The sequence below is a fragment of the Phyllobates terribilis genome, unplaced genomic scaffold (assembly GCF_046119375.1).
Source record: "Phyllobates terribilis strain yellow unplaced genomic scaffold, ASM4611937v1 Scaffold_47__1_contigs__length_9908305, whole genome shotgun sequence".
Lineage (NCBI taxonomy): Eukaryota > Metazoa > Chordata > Amphibia > Anura > Dendrobatidae > Phyllobates > Phyllobates terribilis.
The window spans coordinates 3,048,310-3,065,645 of NW_027362807.1; positions in this window are offsets into that span (position 1 = coordinate 3,048,310).

A 17,336-nucleotide genomic window follows, 5' to 3' on the forward strand; every position below is an offset into this window, starting at 1 on the left:
TGTAAAGGGGTCTCAATACTTTCCGTACCCAGTGTACATGCATGGAAATAAATGCAGAATTATATTTCTTAATACTGCAGTATCAGATCCTGTCTTGAATTTAACCCCTGTGGTATCCAATGTGAAAATCCACAGGGACTCCCGGTCCAGAAGTTTGCACTTATGATCCCCCCTCGTGTGGATCTATATACCTTCTCTATCTCCATATATTTAAAGAATGAGGTGTCACCTTTATGAACTCTCGCAAAATGCCTTGATACTGCTGATGTATTTATGGCTTCCAAATGAATCGCATCAGAAAGATGTCTTCTGATACGGACTTTCAGCGCACCTGTGGTACAACCCACATAGTGGACCTTACACAAGGTGCATTCTATAAGGTATATAACCCCTGATGAATTACAATTGAGGACATCATGAATTTTATATTCTCTATCATTACTTAAGGACATAAAACTATCTGTTTTAACCGCGTGTAGACACGCTTTGCAGCGATTGGCTCCACATCTGAAGAAACCTTTTGTGCTGAGCCAATTTGGTTGTACAGTATTAGTCTCACTGGTGTATAAGCTAGGAGAAAGGATGGTTCCCAGAGCGGGCGCTTTCCTGGCTACAAAGCGGATGGCATTAGAAAGTAGGTTTTTTAGTTTCTTGTTCTGATATATAATAGGGTTATACTTTTTAATTCTAGATGTAATTTTCTTATACTGAGGACTATAGGTGGTAGAAAACGTTACCCTAGTATCCAATGTGTTAATGTTATTTTTCTGTTTATTTCGGAGTATATCTTTCCGATTTATATTGGAGACAATTCTACTCGCTTTTCTTAAAGACCACTCGGGATAGCACCTATTGGATAGTCTGTTACACATTTTTTCTGATTCCTTCTGAAAAGTGATGTTATCTGAACAATTTCGTATTGTTCGTATTAGCTCACCGTAAGGGATATTTCTCTTAATATGTGGCGGATGACAACATTTAGCTGATAGAATAGAATTTGAGGCTGTAGATTTTCTGTGGGGATTAATTTTGACCAATTCTTTCTCCTTGGTAGCCTCAAGTTCGAGATCCAAAAAAGTAATTTTGGATGAATGGTAGAACTAAGTGAATTTAAGATTAAAATGATTGCAGTTGATGTAGTGTACAAATTGTACCACCTCCTCCTGTGTGCCCCCCTCACCAGGAGGAGGTCATCAATAAATCTACCGTACCACACAATGTGTCCACTATATGTGTTATCATTATGGGAAATGAAAAGCTCCTCCACCTACACATCACTATGTTCGCTAGCGAAGGAGAAAATTTACTGCCCATGCTGACTCCTCTTTTCTGTAAAAAAAACAACTTTTATCAAAGCTAAAATAATTACGCTCTAAGAGGAACTGTACTGCTATGACCAGAAATTCTTTTATTTCTATAGTGTATGAACTGTATGTGTCAAGGTGGTAGGTTAAACATGCTAAAGCAATATGGTGTGGAATTGAGGGGGTATAATGCCACCACATCACAGGACAATCATCCAAAGTTTTTTGGCCATTCAAATTTATCAAAAATGGTCACTATGAATTTTGAATCCCTAATGTAACTCGGAGTTTCCTGAACCAGAGGCTGTAGGTAAAAATCCATCCAGGCACTTAATTTTTCACCATGGGAACCAATCCCCACCACTATGAGTCTTAACCCCTTTACAGCCCAGGGCATACTAATACGTACAGTACAGACCAAAAGTTTGGACACACCTTCTCCTGTAAAGATTTTTCTGTATTTTCATGACTATGAAAATTGTACATTCACACTGAAGGCATCAAAACTATGAATTAACACATGTGTAATTGCATACTTAACAAAAAAGTGTGAAACAACTGAATGTCTTATAATCTAGGTTCTTCAAAGTAGCCACCTCTTGCTTTGATGACTGCTTTGCACACTCTTGGCATTCTCTTGATGAGCTTCGCTGTAATCGCACCGACCCAAAGAATAAAGTCGTCTAATCACTTATACTGCACAAGGAACGGTGTAAAAAATAAACTCTAGGGTTAGGGTTGTGCTAGGGTTGGGATTTTTTTCAAAAGCAAAAAAAAAAAAAGATGACGATATGGCGACTAGTGTTGAGCACAAGTGCTCACTACTTGAGTTTGCATCGGGTGCTCGGTTATGAATTGAGTATCGCGGGTGCTCGAGTCTCTGCCCCATATGCTTCACAGTCAAAAAAAACATGCGGGGATTGCCTGCCATGCACCAGCAATCCCTGCATGTTTGTTTTGGGTGTCTAATAACCGTGAAACCTGTGGGCAGGACTCGAGCATGTCACTCGAGCACGTGCGATACATGGTGCATACCCGAGTACACGATGCAAACTGAAGTGGCGAGCACTTGTGCTCAAGACTAATGACAACTTATTCAATATGATGACCTAATGTTATCAAATTATGTGTCGTACCGGGTTCAAAATGTTCATTATACCCCTTGATAAAATCCTTGAGGGTTGTAGTTTCCAAAATGGGGTCACTTGTGGGGGGTTTCAACTATTTAGGCACATCAGGGGCTCTTCAAACGTAACATGGCGTCTGCCCTCAATTCCAGCAAATTTTGCGTTCAAAAAGTCACACAGTGCTCCTTCCCTTCTGAACTCTGCCGTGCACCCAAACACTGTATTTTCCCCACATATAGGGTATTGGCGTACTCAGGAGAAATTGCAAAAAGTTTTTGGGGTCTATTTTCTCCTCTTACCCTTGTGAAAATAAAAAAATTGGGGCTAAAACATAATTTTTTATTTTCATGGCTCCATGTTATAAACTTCTGTAAAGGTTCTCTGAGGGGTCTAGTTTCCAAAATGGTGTCACTTGTGGGGGGGTTTCCACTGTTTAGGCACATCAGGGGCTCCCCAAACACAACATGGAGTCTGCTAATTATTCAAGCAAATTTTACTTTCAAAAAGTCAAATGTCGCTCCTTCCCTTCCGAACCCTGCCGTACACCTAAACAGTGGTTTTTCCCCACATATGGGGTATCTGCGTGGTCAGGGGAAATTGCACAACAAATTTTGTGGTCCATTTTTTCTTCTTAACCCTGTGAAAATAAAAAAAAATTGGGTCTAAAGTAACATTTTTGTGAAAAAAGTTAAATGTTAATTTTTTTCTTCCACATTCCAAAAATTTCTGTGAAGCACTTGAAGGGTTAATAAATTTCTTGAATGTGGTTTTGAGCACCTTGGGGGTGCAGATTTTAGAGTGGTGTTACTTTTGGGTATTTTCTGTCATAAAGACCCCTCAAAGTGACTTCAAATGTGATGTGGTCCCTAAAAAAATGGTTTTGTAAATTTTGTTGGAAAAATGAGAAATCTCTGGTCAACTTTTAACCCTTATAGCTCTGTAATAAAAAAAAAATGTGGTTCCAAAATTGTGCTTATGTAAAGTAGATATGTGGTAAATGTTATTTATTAACTATTTTGTGTGACATATCTCTCTGATTTAAGGGCATAAAAATTCAAATTTTGAAAATTGCTAAATTTTCAAAAATTTTCGCCAAATTTCAGTTTTTGTCACAAATAAACGCAAGTGATATCGGAGAAATTTTACAACAATCATGAAGTACAATATGTCACGAAAAAACATTCTCAGAATCAGGGGGATCCATTGAAGCGTTCCAGAGTAATTACCTCATAAAGTGACAGTGGTCAGAATTGTAAAAATTGGCCTGGTCATTAATGTGCAAACCACCTTGAGTAGTAAAGGGGTTAAAGGTGGTGGGAAAATATTTTTATGTATTTTTGGCAGCGAATGGTAAACTGGAACAATTGGGTGATCTACGTATAAATATTCCATTAATTTTTTTTTTAGGGCCCCTCAGTGCAAACCTTCGTTTAATAGATTATACATAGCAGCATTAAACTCAACAGTAGGATCTCGAGCTAACTCCAAATAAACATCCCTATTTTCTAAATCCATCAAATTAAATTTTTTATACAATCCTGCATTCAGTACTATAGTGCCACCTTTATCCGCTGAGCGGACTAGTATGTCTGAATTATCCTATAATTTTTTCAGAGCGTCTTTTTCTCTATATGTCAGATTAGAGTCCAAATGATTAGTAGAAGATAATTCATTCTTTAATTCCACTAGTTCTTTTTCAATTAAGTCCTGGAACTGATCCAGAACCAATGGTCTGGACTGAAGTCGGTAAAAGAAAGGATCACCAGCCCGAAAGTCGTCATTTAAATTTACATTTGGAATTAAAGATTCCGTCTCGAATTGGTTCATTTGTAATAAAGACTGTTGTTCTGTGAATAATAACATGGAATCCTGGCTTGTCCTAGGAGAAACTTCTTCTGAAGCTGTATTCTGTGGATTTTTCATGTCCATAAAATGACATCGGATGGTGAGGTTACGTGCTAGTTTGTTAACATCCAGAATTGTTCTGAAAATGTCGAATTCGGTAGAAGGTGAAAAGCTCAGGCCTTTAGCCAGGAGAGAAATTTGACTCTCAGATAAGATGTAGCTAGAGAGATTCCAAACAGGTGACTATAATAATGGCAGTTTTTGCTCTGTGTCGGGTTCTTGTTTGCATTTGCGTTTACGTCCCGCCCTTGTGTGACCCGCCACTAGCTGTTTCAGTAGCGGCTAGCCCTCCCTGGGAAAGGGGTGTACTCGGACGGCGGGCCCAGTTTGTAGAATGGGGATGCAGTAGCGGCCTCGGCCCGGTCCGTGCCCAGGGCGCACACATTAAAAATAGGGGCTAGTTGATGAGTGGCAATTATGAGTGGATAAACGACTACACTACCTGTGGTGTCTGGTGATGCGCCACCAGAGCTGCTGCAGTCCTCTGAGGCGGGATGTTGTGGCAGCCGATGGTAGTACTACTCCCCACAGGCGGAGCAGGGCCACAAGGCAGAGGAAACAGGAGGATGCAGTGGTGCGGTGTCATGTCCCGCTGCAATAATGGACTGGAGGCAATGGATGTAGTCTTCCAAGCTTTACTCACGTTGTTAGAGGTCAACTGCAAGGCTTCTCCTTGCTCCTCACGGCGTGCTGCGGCCACCAGAGAAGGGGGTTCGGCACACCCCGGTAGTTCATGTGCGTCTATCAGGACCCCCAGCACCAGTGTGTTCCTACAAATCTCCCCCTTGGGCCTCTCCTTGTGTTGCAAGGCTGGGTCTCCCTCTGGCTATACACAGAACAAGGGCACGGGTGGCGACTCCGCTCCGTCTGTTACCCGGTGGGACCTTGACCGAGTAGAGACCTCCGTTAACTCTATCCCGGTCCTCGTCTCAAGGCCAGAGCACGAGGACCGTGCATCTCCAGCACGCTGCAGGCTCCTACACAAAGCCACTGCCAGCTGTGAAGACCACAATCAAACAACCTTGAACTTAAGATGGCTGGCTATTAAATATGTATTTACAAGTGTAACCTAAAAGTGCGTCTTGCACCCTCACCCACTACATGGTTCCCCCTATCTTTGGTTCCCCCATCTCCATTATCCTGCTGGGGCAGCACCCTAGTGCATACTAGCCCCCCATAGGACAGGAGTGTGTAGTGTTGAGTGATGAGGTGGGGCCCTGACAGGTGCTCCATCCTAACCTGGGAGAGGAGATACCACACCTCTTTCACAAGATGCAGTACCCCCCTGTGGCGACCGAACCCTCAGGGGCGCCACACCCTCTTCCTTCGTTTTTTGTAATCGCTCCACCAGCACTAGATAATTTATTTTTGATAAAATACAATTGTTGCATTTCTCCCATTGAACTTATAGATGAATTTGAGTAATCATCAGAGGTGGCAGCAAAAGAATTATCCGTAACATCATCATGCTCCTTAAAACTCCTTCTTCCAGATCTCTGAAAACGTTTGTGGGAGCGTTTTTTTAAGATGGATGGTAATTGTTTATTCCAACTATAAATCTTGTTCTGCGCATAGTCCTCACTGTCCCTTTTGAACGTGGATCTTTTTATATCCATAATGTTGTTCTCCACCTGGCCAAATTAGATTTCAGTTTGATATTACAAATATTAAATTCTTTTAGTTGCACATATTTCCCCAAAGACGATTGTATATTTTTAATATCCAATTTAATTTAAGTCAGTTCCAGTTCCTCATGTTTGATTATGAGGTGCATAAGATTCAGTGAACATTGACTAAGAATCGCATTCTGATCTTCTTGAAAACCGTCATTGTATATAGTGGTGGTGACTTTTTTTTAAACGCAGACCTCTAGGGATCATTTCCTTTTTTATATATGTGTCCAAGGTTGTGAGATCCCACCAAACTTTAAGTTCTCTGGTCATTTTGTTTTCCATCTGGAACATGAGATCTTTAAATTCATCCGGTTCTGTTGTCACCACTGACAGTTTATTATCAAAAATAGATGCTAGTTTGTTCAGTCTAGCCGAACAATCCTCTGTGTCACTGAAATTCATTATGTCAAATTGAGGGGATGTGAAAATCCACAGGGACTCCCGGTTCAGAAGTGTGCACTTGCAGTCAGACAAGCCAATGGACTGGTAACAGAGGCCAAGCAGAGCCGGGTAAGTGGTAATACAAGTGGGCAGTGGAATGAGTCGAGGTTTTGGTAATCATGGTGTAACAGATCGGGCAGACTGACTGGGCAGGAGAGAATTTCATGTTTTCTTGATTATAGCATCATGCGGAGAAGTCCTGCTCCTTAATATTAAAAGGGGTTGTCCGGGACATTTTTTTTTTTTTTTACCATGGACCTAAGAACTAACAGGCAAGTATTTGCTAACTATGTGCCTGTTGTGCCAGGCGCCGATATTTGCTGGTTCAGAGTGGTCACAGAGCGCTCCTGACAGTGATATTTCAGCTCCCGCACTGATCTGTTGATGGGGTGTGACTGCCGATGTCATGCTGATTGACAGCTGGCTCCCTGCTGCCTAACTGCAGGGAGCCATCTGTCAATCAGCATAAAGTTGGCAGTCACGCCTCTTTGACAGAGCAGTCGGGAAGAGGAAGAGCTGTTCTGTTGACGTGAAGCAGCAGAATCGCTGTTAGGAGCGGTCCAGGAGCAATCTGAGCCACCACAGGGTAGAACAAGCACGTAATAAGCAATTACCTGCCTGATAGTTCTTAGGCTCATTGCATTTTTCTATCTCACCCTGTAGGAGTCACCTTCTCCTCAACCAAAAAGAGAAGGTGCATATCCACCGACATTGTGATGCGCCAGCTTCCAGATCCAATTGCAGATAAAATTAGGATTTTATTGTTAATCCATTAAAAAGATATACACATTGCAAAAATAAAATAAATAAAGGTGGAGACCTCTGTGAAAGCTACACGTTTCGAACGCCAAACGTTCTTAGTCCTGCTATAGAAATACATGTAGGGAGTTACAATTTACACGCTCGACCGCGCCATCATATGGGCGTGTTGATCGTTCCTCACGCCCAATTTTCTAAGTAAAGAAATGATAGGGTGTGGGAATAACAGAATAAAAACAAGTGATCTAATCTTGAAAAGTAGGCAGTGTGTATAAAAAATACACAAAGATGATACAAACAATATGATATATACATTAACATAAAATCAAAAAGATAATAAAAGAAAAGTGCTAAACCTGTGTCAGAGAAATAGCTCAGAGCTTAGCTCAAGGAAGCACTCCTTAGAAGAACTCCTTAGGAAAACAGATACAACTACAGCAAGCTGTACCTTCCAGGACTGACCAATGACCAAAATCCAAGCTCTGATTTAATAAGATCACGGTTACACCCACATACCTTCTATTGGTGAGCTCATATGAGGACTTGTCATAGGGGTGCTAGATCTTTTAGAAGTTTATGAGATCCCCAACTTTCAGGATATCTTCGCCCATGGAGGTCTCGGGCGGGAAATATCATGGTCATGTTTTCTATCATGATTTTACCTTTCTATAGAGATGAAACATGGCATGGATAGCATTATCCATCTAAACGATATTAAGTTGGGGGTGTTCGGCTGGCCTTACAATGATGTGAGTGAATGCGTTATGATCGTCCCTTTGCTACGATGTCGAAAATACATCTCCCATGAATATTGGATTGATGCAAACCCCAATATTCATCACTGACCACAGTCTTCAGAGTGTCTGAGACAAGTCCTTTGAAAAGAGGAAGCCCTTGCTTCGGAAATGTACTTATCCGCCTCTGAGTATGCAAATTCTAGACTTGTTGGCTGGTTCTCATCAGATTTTTTGTTGAATTTACCTGACCACGGCAGGAGGCCCTACATCAATAGAGGTTGAAGTTTCAGCTCTTTCTCACTTTTCTAGTTATAATCCTATATGTTCAATGTGAGGGTGATATGTCCCCTCTCCAGAGATGTCTTTTTGGATTTTACAATTTTTCTTTACGACAGGGTGCAAAATTACCCTCCCCACCCCCAACCAGGATCAAACTGGGGTGTCTGGGGCCCAATAGGAATTGATTCTAGGGGCCCACACTACAGCTGTATATGAAAACCTGTTAGCCATTATCCCGATTATAGAGGAGCATCGGCTGTAAAATACAGGAGGCTCCTGCACCTCTTACTGTGCGCTACCATAACTGGGATGTACAATTATGGTAATTTGCAGTAAAGGACTTTGTTGGTGAAAACAAGTTATGACCATAGGATCCACAGGAGAGGTGATAACTCCATAGGATCCACAGGAGAGGTGATATCTTATTGGTCAGTGATTGATTGGTCTGACCATTTGGGACTGTACCGATTGGAAGAATGGGGAATTTTTATCCCTGACAGGGCACTTTTATTCCTATTGTAAAATGGAGCGGCAGATCGGGTGTGTCATCTTCTTTGTCAGAAAAAGCCAAGTGCAGCGCTCATATAAAATACATATAATACAGACTGTCTTTGATGTGAGCTCAGGAGCAGATGATGGGAGTGTTACAGATTCCCCTTTAAAAAGGACCTTTTGCTGACAGTCTCTTCACATGGAAGCTCTGTGCTTTGCTCCTGCTCTGCATCATTTCATTTCCACCTATTAGCAGTGAAATATTGATTCCTTCACACAAAAGGCTGGGGGAAAGTACACAGAGAAGCTTAAAGTGCACTCAGACATGACCAGAAGCAAGCATCAGAAGGAGCAGAGTCCAGATAGTGGGCCTTCCAACATGGCGCCTCCTCCCCCACACCAGCCAGAGTGAGAGATGCTGAGGCTGCTGCAGCAAAGCTGAGGAGATTTGCCAGACTGACCTTAGATTCTGACCCTTCAGATGATTTACAACCTGATCAGGTATGCTCACAGAGGAAGAGAGATACAGAGACTGTGCAGGGGAGGCAATGTCGCACCACTCTCACAGCAACAGTTAAACAGAGAAGTGCAGGAAATGCAGAGCACTAACAACACCTATGGAGAAGTCAATGATTCTGGGCAAGAGCCTACACGACAAGATGTTTTCTCTGCTGGAAAATCCTGTAGCTTCTCATTAGAAATTCTCAACAAACACATGGGAGGGCTTAGAGAGGACATTAATCTCATCAGACAAAACATGAAGAAAATAAACAGCCGAGTCAATGAGTTGGAGGAAAGAGTGAGTTCTGTTGCGGACCAAATGCCTACTATACATAAATATCTCAGGAGAGGTCTTCAGAATATCAATGCCCTTCTCAAGAAGGTTGATGACCTAGAGAATAGGCATCGGCGAAATAACATACGTTTAGTCGGGGTTCATGAAAAAGCGGAGGGTCGTAATTCAGTTGATTTTTTTTTAATCCTGGCTGACTACAATGTTCGGCAAAGACACTCTCTCTCAATTTTTTGCAATTGAAAGAGCTCACAGAGTTCCTACACGTCCTTTGCCACCGGGTGCTCCACCAACACCTGTACTCATCAAATTACAAAATTTTAAAGAGAGAGACCTTATCCTACGAAAGGCCAGGGACCATTCTTCACTTACCCTTGATGGAAGGAAAATATCTATTTATCCTGACTTTTCAACAGAAGTTCAGAAGAAGAGGGTCAAGTTCTGGGATAGAAAAAGGAGGCTCTGTGAAAAGCAAATTTCCTATTCTATAATCTACCCTGCTCGGCTCAGGGTTGAGTTCATATGTTTTACTCCCTTCCAGATGCTTTATCATGAATGGATGCCAATAAGAGATCTCTGCGAAATGGAGCTGGATGAGAGACTTCTCCTTGAGGCGGTTTTCTCCAAGCACTTTTCATATACCATTATGAAAAAATGCCTATCCCTGAATCTATTCCGTTATTCTATTATGAGCGGGAAATGTTGAGCTATGATGAGTTATGTACCTGCCTTATTGTACATACAAGGTATTCTTATTTTGTGAGTGGAGCATCTGTGGAGAAAATCTCTTTTGACAGAAAACTTCATCCACTATACATTTACTTTCAATTATTTCGGTATTTTTCTTGTTTTTGGTTTCTCTTTATCCACTATAAGTTCATGCTCAAAACTTATAATTCTGCTCTCCATCTGGCTAAACAAGTCTTTACCACTCTCATCACATCTCTAGCCAACAATCCTAAACGACTCTTTGAAACCTTCCACTCCCTCCTGAGCTCTAAAGTACAGACCCCCGTCTCCAACCTAAGCGCTGACGATCTGGCCACTTATTTCCTACAAAAAATCAATCATATCTGTCAAGACATTTTTACACAATCCCCTCAGAGTCTGGATTCCCTTCCCTCCCGCACCTCAAGTTCACTTTCCATCTTCGAGCTGGTCACAGAAGAAGAAGTGACCAGACTCCTCACTTCTTCCCGCCCTACAACCTGCAACAGTGACCCTATTCCCTCACAGCTCATTCAGTTCCTTTCCCCAGCTGTCACTGTGGAGGTTTCACCAATTTAAGATACACTAGGTAACTGCTCTCCTCCTAATTAAAGATGTCCGAGTGAATGCAAATCAACCAAATTTGCTAATATGGTTGAAAAACTTCACTCAGAGACTAAACCATGCAAAATGACATACTTTATTATGTAGACATGGGGTTATATAGTATTCTACTTCTAGGTGGGATTAGTAAAATTCATTGCTCCTTCTGATAACTTGGCACACTGCAATTTGCTCATCCATGTATCTCCTAGCCTCAGCAACACCTTAGGAATTCTGATGGGAGGGGTGAAGTCGTCTCTCAGCGCCATCTTTGCCAACTCGACATGAATCTCTCTGTTATCAGCCATGCACATACAGTGCCTACAAGTAGTATTCAACCCCCTGCAGATTTAGCTGGTTGACACATGCGGAATTAACTTGGCATTGTGACATTTGTACTGTAGATCAGCCTGGAAGTGGGAAATGCACTGCAGCAAATTTTTTTTTTGTTGTTGTTGTTTTTTTAAAACGTTAAAAGTTAATTCAGAGTGTCATTTATTATTCAACCCCTCAAACCACAAGAATTCTGTTTGGTCCCCCTAAAGTATTAAGAAGTAGTTCAGGCACCAAGAATAATGAGCTTCACATGTGTGGATTAAAGATCTCTTTTGCCAGCCTTTTCTGACTATTTAAGACCCTCCCCAAACTTGTGAACAGCACTCAGACATGGTCAACATGGGAAAGACAAAGGAGCATTCCAAGGCCATCAGAGACAAGATCGTGGAGGGTCACAAGGCTGGCAAGGGGTACAAAACCCATTCCAAGGAGTTGGGCCTACCTGTCTCCACTGTTGGGAGCATCATCCGTAAGTGGAAGGCTTATGGAACTACTGTTAGCCTTCCACTGCCAGGACAGCCTTTGAAAGTGTCCTCCCGTGCCGAGGCCAGGCTTGTCCGAAGAGTCAAGGCTAACCCAAGGACAACAAGGAAGGAGCTCCGGGAAGATCTCATGGCAGTGGGGACATTGGTTTCAGTCAATACCATAAGTAACGTACTCCACCGCAATGGTCTCCGTTCCAGACGAGCCCGTAAGGTACCTTTACTTTCAAAGCGTCATGTCAAGGCTCGTCTACAGTTTGCTCATGATCACTTGGAGGACTCTGAGACAGACTGGTTCAAGGTTCTATGGTCTGATGAGACCAAGATCGAGATCTTTGGTGCCAACCACACACGTGACGTTTGGAGACTGGATGGCACTGCATACGACCCCAAGAATACCATCCCTACAGTCAAGCATGGTGGTGGCAGCATCATGCTGTGGGTCTGTTTCTCTGCCAAGGGGCCTGGCCATCTGGTCCGCATCCATGGGAAGATGGATAGCACGGCCTACCTGGAGATTTTGGCCAAGAACCTCCGCTCCTCCATCAAGGATCTTAAGATGGGTCGTAATTTCATCTTCCAACAAGACAACGACCCAAAGCACACAGCCAAGAAAACCAAGGCTTGGTTCAAGAGGGAAAAAGTCAAGGTGTTGGAGTGGCCTAGTCAGTCTCCTGACCTTAACCCAATTGAAAACTTGTGGAAGGAGCTCAAGAATAAAGTCCACATGAGACACCCAAAGAACCTAGATAACTTGGAGAAGATCTGCATGGAGGAGTGGGCCAAGATAACTCCACAGACCTGTGCCGGCCTGATCAGGTCTTATAAAAAACGATTATTAGCTGTAATTGCAAACAAGGGTTATTCCACAAAATATTAAATATAGGGGTTGTATAATAATTGACCCACACTTTTATGTTTAAAATTTAATAAAATTCAACTGAGCAACATAACTTTTTGGTTTGTAAGATTTATGCTTCTGTTCATAAAACCTACTCTCGTTTGCAGTTTGAAGGCTCTAACTTATTTGCATCTTATCAAACCAGCTAAATCTGCAGGGGGTTGAATACTACTTGTAGGCACTGTACATACGTCATTCCCAGGAAATCATTTAGTTGTTCATGTCTACAATAAGGCTGTGTGCCCACGATGCGTTTTTTAAGCGTTTCCGCAGCGGCAATTCCGCTGCAGAAACGCTTAAAAAACGCTTGGTAGAAGGCCTGCCATGTTCCCCAGTGATAATCCGCATGTGCTGTGCACATGCTGCAGAAATTTCCGCTGCGTCTTATCATTGCGGAAAAAAACGCAGCGCGATCAATTATTTTGCGGAAGCGCTGCGTTTTTGCCGCCATTGACTTGCATTGGAACGCATGGAATCCGCATCACTGGATCTGTACATGCGCATTCCATGCGTTTCAATGTGCGGATGGTACCCGGGTCTGGAGAAGAGGAGACTCTCCTCCGGACCCAGGTACCATAGTACCTGTAAAAAAAGAATAAAATAAAAAATAAATATTATACTTACCTTCTGATGGCCCCCGGTGTGCTGGTCTTGGCTTGCCGGCAGATCGCGGTGGACTCAAGGACCTGCGCTGACGTCATTTAGTCATGTGACGACAGGTCCTTCAGTGTACCGCGAGCTTCCGGCAAGCTGAGACGCATCGGATAAAGACACCGGGGGCCATCAGAAGGTAAGTATGACTTTTTTTTTTTATTTTTTAACATTCTTTCGGACACACTATATAAATCCATGCCGTTTGCATGGATTTATATAGTGTGACCAAGTTGTCAAGCACTTTCCAACTGATGTTAAAATCGATTGGAAAGCGCTTTTCAACGCGCATGCGGAAATGCATGTGAAGAAAGCTTCACATCCGCTTGTCCCTGGCAGGAAAAACGCATGTAAAATCCGCATGTACAATCCACATGTACAATCCGCATGTAAAATCCGCATGTACAATCCGCATGTACAATCCGCATGTACAATCCACATGTACAATCCGCATGTACAATCCGCATGTACAATTCGCTTACATTTTTTCTGCCAGGGAGATGCAGAAACGCTCAGGAAAAATCCGGAGCATTTCTGCATCGTGGGCACATAGCCTGAGAACAGAAACTCTTATATATCATTAACTATTAACATAATCAATGTGCATATACACATTTGCATACATACATACACATAGATTATACCATCATCTCTATATTAATTCACACTGATTAGGTAATCTATTAAAATAAACTAATTGATTTTCTATAATATATATATTTTACCTTGACATCACTACCCACCTAACTAAAATATTTGACCTCTCTCTTTCTTCAGGTATCTTTCCCTCCTCACTTAAACATGCCATCATAACCCTTTTACTGAAAAAGCCATCCCTGGACCAGAACTGCACTGCTAACTACAGACCGGTCTCTAATCTTCCCTTCATCTCTAAACTCCAGGAACGCCTGGTCCATTCCCGCCTAATCCGCTATCTCTCAGATAACTCTCTTCTCGACCCTTTACAATCCGGTTTCCGCTCCTCACACTCTACTGAAACTGCCCTCACTAAAGTCTCTAATGATCTACTAACAGCTAAATCTAAGGGTCACTACTCCCTGCTGTTTCTCCTGGATCTCTCTTTTGACACTGTAGATCATCAGCTCCTCCTCACTATGCTCCGCTGTATAGGCCTCAAGGACACCGTTCCCTCCTTGTTCTTCTACCTCTGACCACTCCTTCACGGTATCTTTTGCTGGCTCTTCTTCCTCTAATCTTCCTCTTACTATCGGGGTTCCACAAGGATCAGTCCTAGGTCCCCTCCTCTTCTCCTTGTATACTGCTCCTATTGGACAAACCATCAGCAGATTTGATTTCCAGTACCATCTCAATGCTGATGACACCCAACTATACATCTCTTCACCTGACATCACCCCCACTCTAATACAAAATACCAGTGATTGTCTGTCTGCTGTCTCTAACATCATGTCTTCCCTCTATCTGAAACTGAATCTCTCCAAAACTGAACTCCTTGTTTTTTCTCTCTCTACTAACCTACCTATACCTGACTTTTCAATTTTCTTGAGTTGCGCCACCATAACCCCCAAGCAGCAAGCTCGATGTCTTGGAGTCATATTTGACACACAACTTTCCTTTATCCCCCATATACAATCATGTAATGCAGGTGCGGGAATGCAACGCACAGAGACACAAGGCGAAAACAGTCTGAGATGAAAATAAACAATTTTATGCAACAGGTATTCTGAACAAGGGATTAGTAACAAGGGTAATGAACAGTAATTCAATATATCAGCAAAAGGCAAAATCTCTCAAAATAAGACGCAGTCTCTCAAAGTAAGGTGAAGCCTCTCAAAGTAAGGTGAAGTCTCTTAAGTAAGGTGCAGTCTCTTTAGTACGGTGAAGTCTCTTAAGTAAGGTGAAGTCTCTTAAGTAAGGCGAAGTCTCTTAAGTAGGGTGATGCCCTCAGTCATGGGAGACACCACGTAAGTTCTTTAACTGTACATTTGGCCCTAGCGGGGGTCACCGGTTATTCCCGCTAGGCCGTGAGTCTCTTCCGCATAAATTCAATTAGATCACGTTGTGCTCCTTTAGTCCCAACCGTTCCCCTCCCAACCTGAGTATCTAAACCCAATTGTCCCTGGTACCGTGGGTGAACAGTGGAAGTGACGGCCCTGTTCACTTACGCAGCTCCTCCGCTTCCGCTGGCGTGACTTTCCTTGGGCAACCGTCTCTCAACTCCTCTCTGCTTGGCTGTTGGAGGCAATCTCTCGAGCCTTGGATAGGGGGGTCCAGGCCTCGTCTGTTGGCGGGCGACGTCGGGTTCCGCGAACTCACTCAGCACCGCAATCAGGTTCCTTGTCTCCTCAGCAGGCACAGCACTCAGGTAACATCCGCGAGATATCCGGAGCTTTTTTACCGGTGCCCGGCTGTGGCACCTCACAGGCCTCTGGCTTAGGCCTGTCACGCGGGGTTTCTCAGGATGCAGGGAACACGTCTGCTCCTTTCTGCTGCTTGGCGCCAAAGACCCCTCAGGTTTGGCGCGCTGGCCTCTTATTTTCCGGAACTCCTTCCTGGAAGTCACCAGATCAGGTCCAGCGTCTGAACTTGCTCTCCCTGCAACTTCCCTTGAATATCTTGGTTCTGCTTGACTGCATCTGGCCAGTAGATGGCAGTCTCTTTCCATCCTTGAAACATCATGTAGAAGTTCTTTTACAAGCTCTCTTGACTGGGCTACATTCCTCCCTCCTTTTTGCTCGCCAGTCCTCGGGCGAGTTGGCTTCTCGCAGAACTGATGCCTCCTTCCAGGCAGTGCAAGCTCAGACAGGAGTTGGGCACACTCCTGCGTTTTCTGTTGGATTTGAGACCAGATGAACTCTTCCTGAGCATACCGGTTAGGAAGGATTCCGGCATTAGCCCGCTCAGTTCTGCGGAGCTCTTCTTGCGGAGGTGACTCCGGGAGATCCGAGGAATCAACCACTGGGGATTGCAAATCATTTCCCGACTCATTTGGAATTCCACTCGGGGTTGGCATCAACGGTTCTGACGGGCCCAATTGCATTGTGGCCCATCCTTCTTCATCCCCTAAGGTTCCTGCATGTGGCACTTCAGCCAATACGTCTGGGGGCCCAATTCCGTTACAGACTTCTGCTTCAGAGGAGCAAGGTCGCAGCATATTACGGTGCAACACCCTTCGGGCCTAACCTCGTAGACTGGGTTGTCTGGGTGAACTTTCTTCACCACCCGATATGGTATCGCCTCCCAACGATGGTCCAGTTTACTTCCAAATCGTTTAGCCCTCACCAGCACTCGGTCTCCTAGCTGAAGTGATCCACCTGTCGTCGAGGGCCGAACTGCATGCTCTACTTCCTGAAACGTCTGAGCAACCAGTCTTCTTACTGTATGGAGCCGACACCGGTGTTCTCGAATCCAGGTACTTGGGCTACCGCCCGGGCCGGGGTCTTCTGAGTCTAGCTCCAGTTCAGTGATTTCTCGGCCACTTCTTCCAAACAGCAACATGTAAGGGGTGTAGCCGGTGGTCGCATGAACTCGATTATTATACACCCACACCAGCTCGGACACATATTCGGGCCACTTCATCTTTTTGTCCGCTTCCAGGGTTCGCAACATTTGCAACAGGGTTCGGTTAAAGCGCTCGCATGCGCCGTTCCCTTGCGGGTGGCAGGGCGTTGTTTGGGAACGGTCGATTCCATAGATGCGGTACAACTCATCCATCACTCGCCCTTGGAAGCAGGCCCCCTGGTCAGAATGTATTAGATTCGGGCACCCATAAATCCGGATGAAATCTTGACAGATGGCCTTAGCTGCGGCTTCTGCCGTCTGGTCTTTAGTAGGCGTCACTACTGCGAACTTGGTGAAGTGATCAGTCATGACCAAACAGTGTCCATAACCATTGTATGAAGTTCCTATCATCAAGTAATCAATCATCAAGACCTCCAAGGGGGCAGAAGTTCGGATGGTCTGAATGGGAGCTCTTTGTTCCGGGGGCTTATTCAACTCACACTGGCGACATGCTCGGCAGACTCCCTCGACTTCTTGTTGCAGTTGAGGCCAATACACCAGCCGTTGCAACCACCGAAAGGTCTTTTCTACTCCGAAGTGAGCACCTCTTCTATGAGCTTCTTGGGCTAGCTGTGTTACTAGCGCTCCTGAAACTACCACCTGCC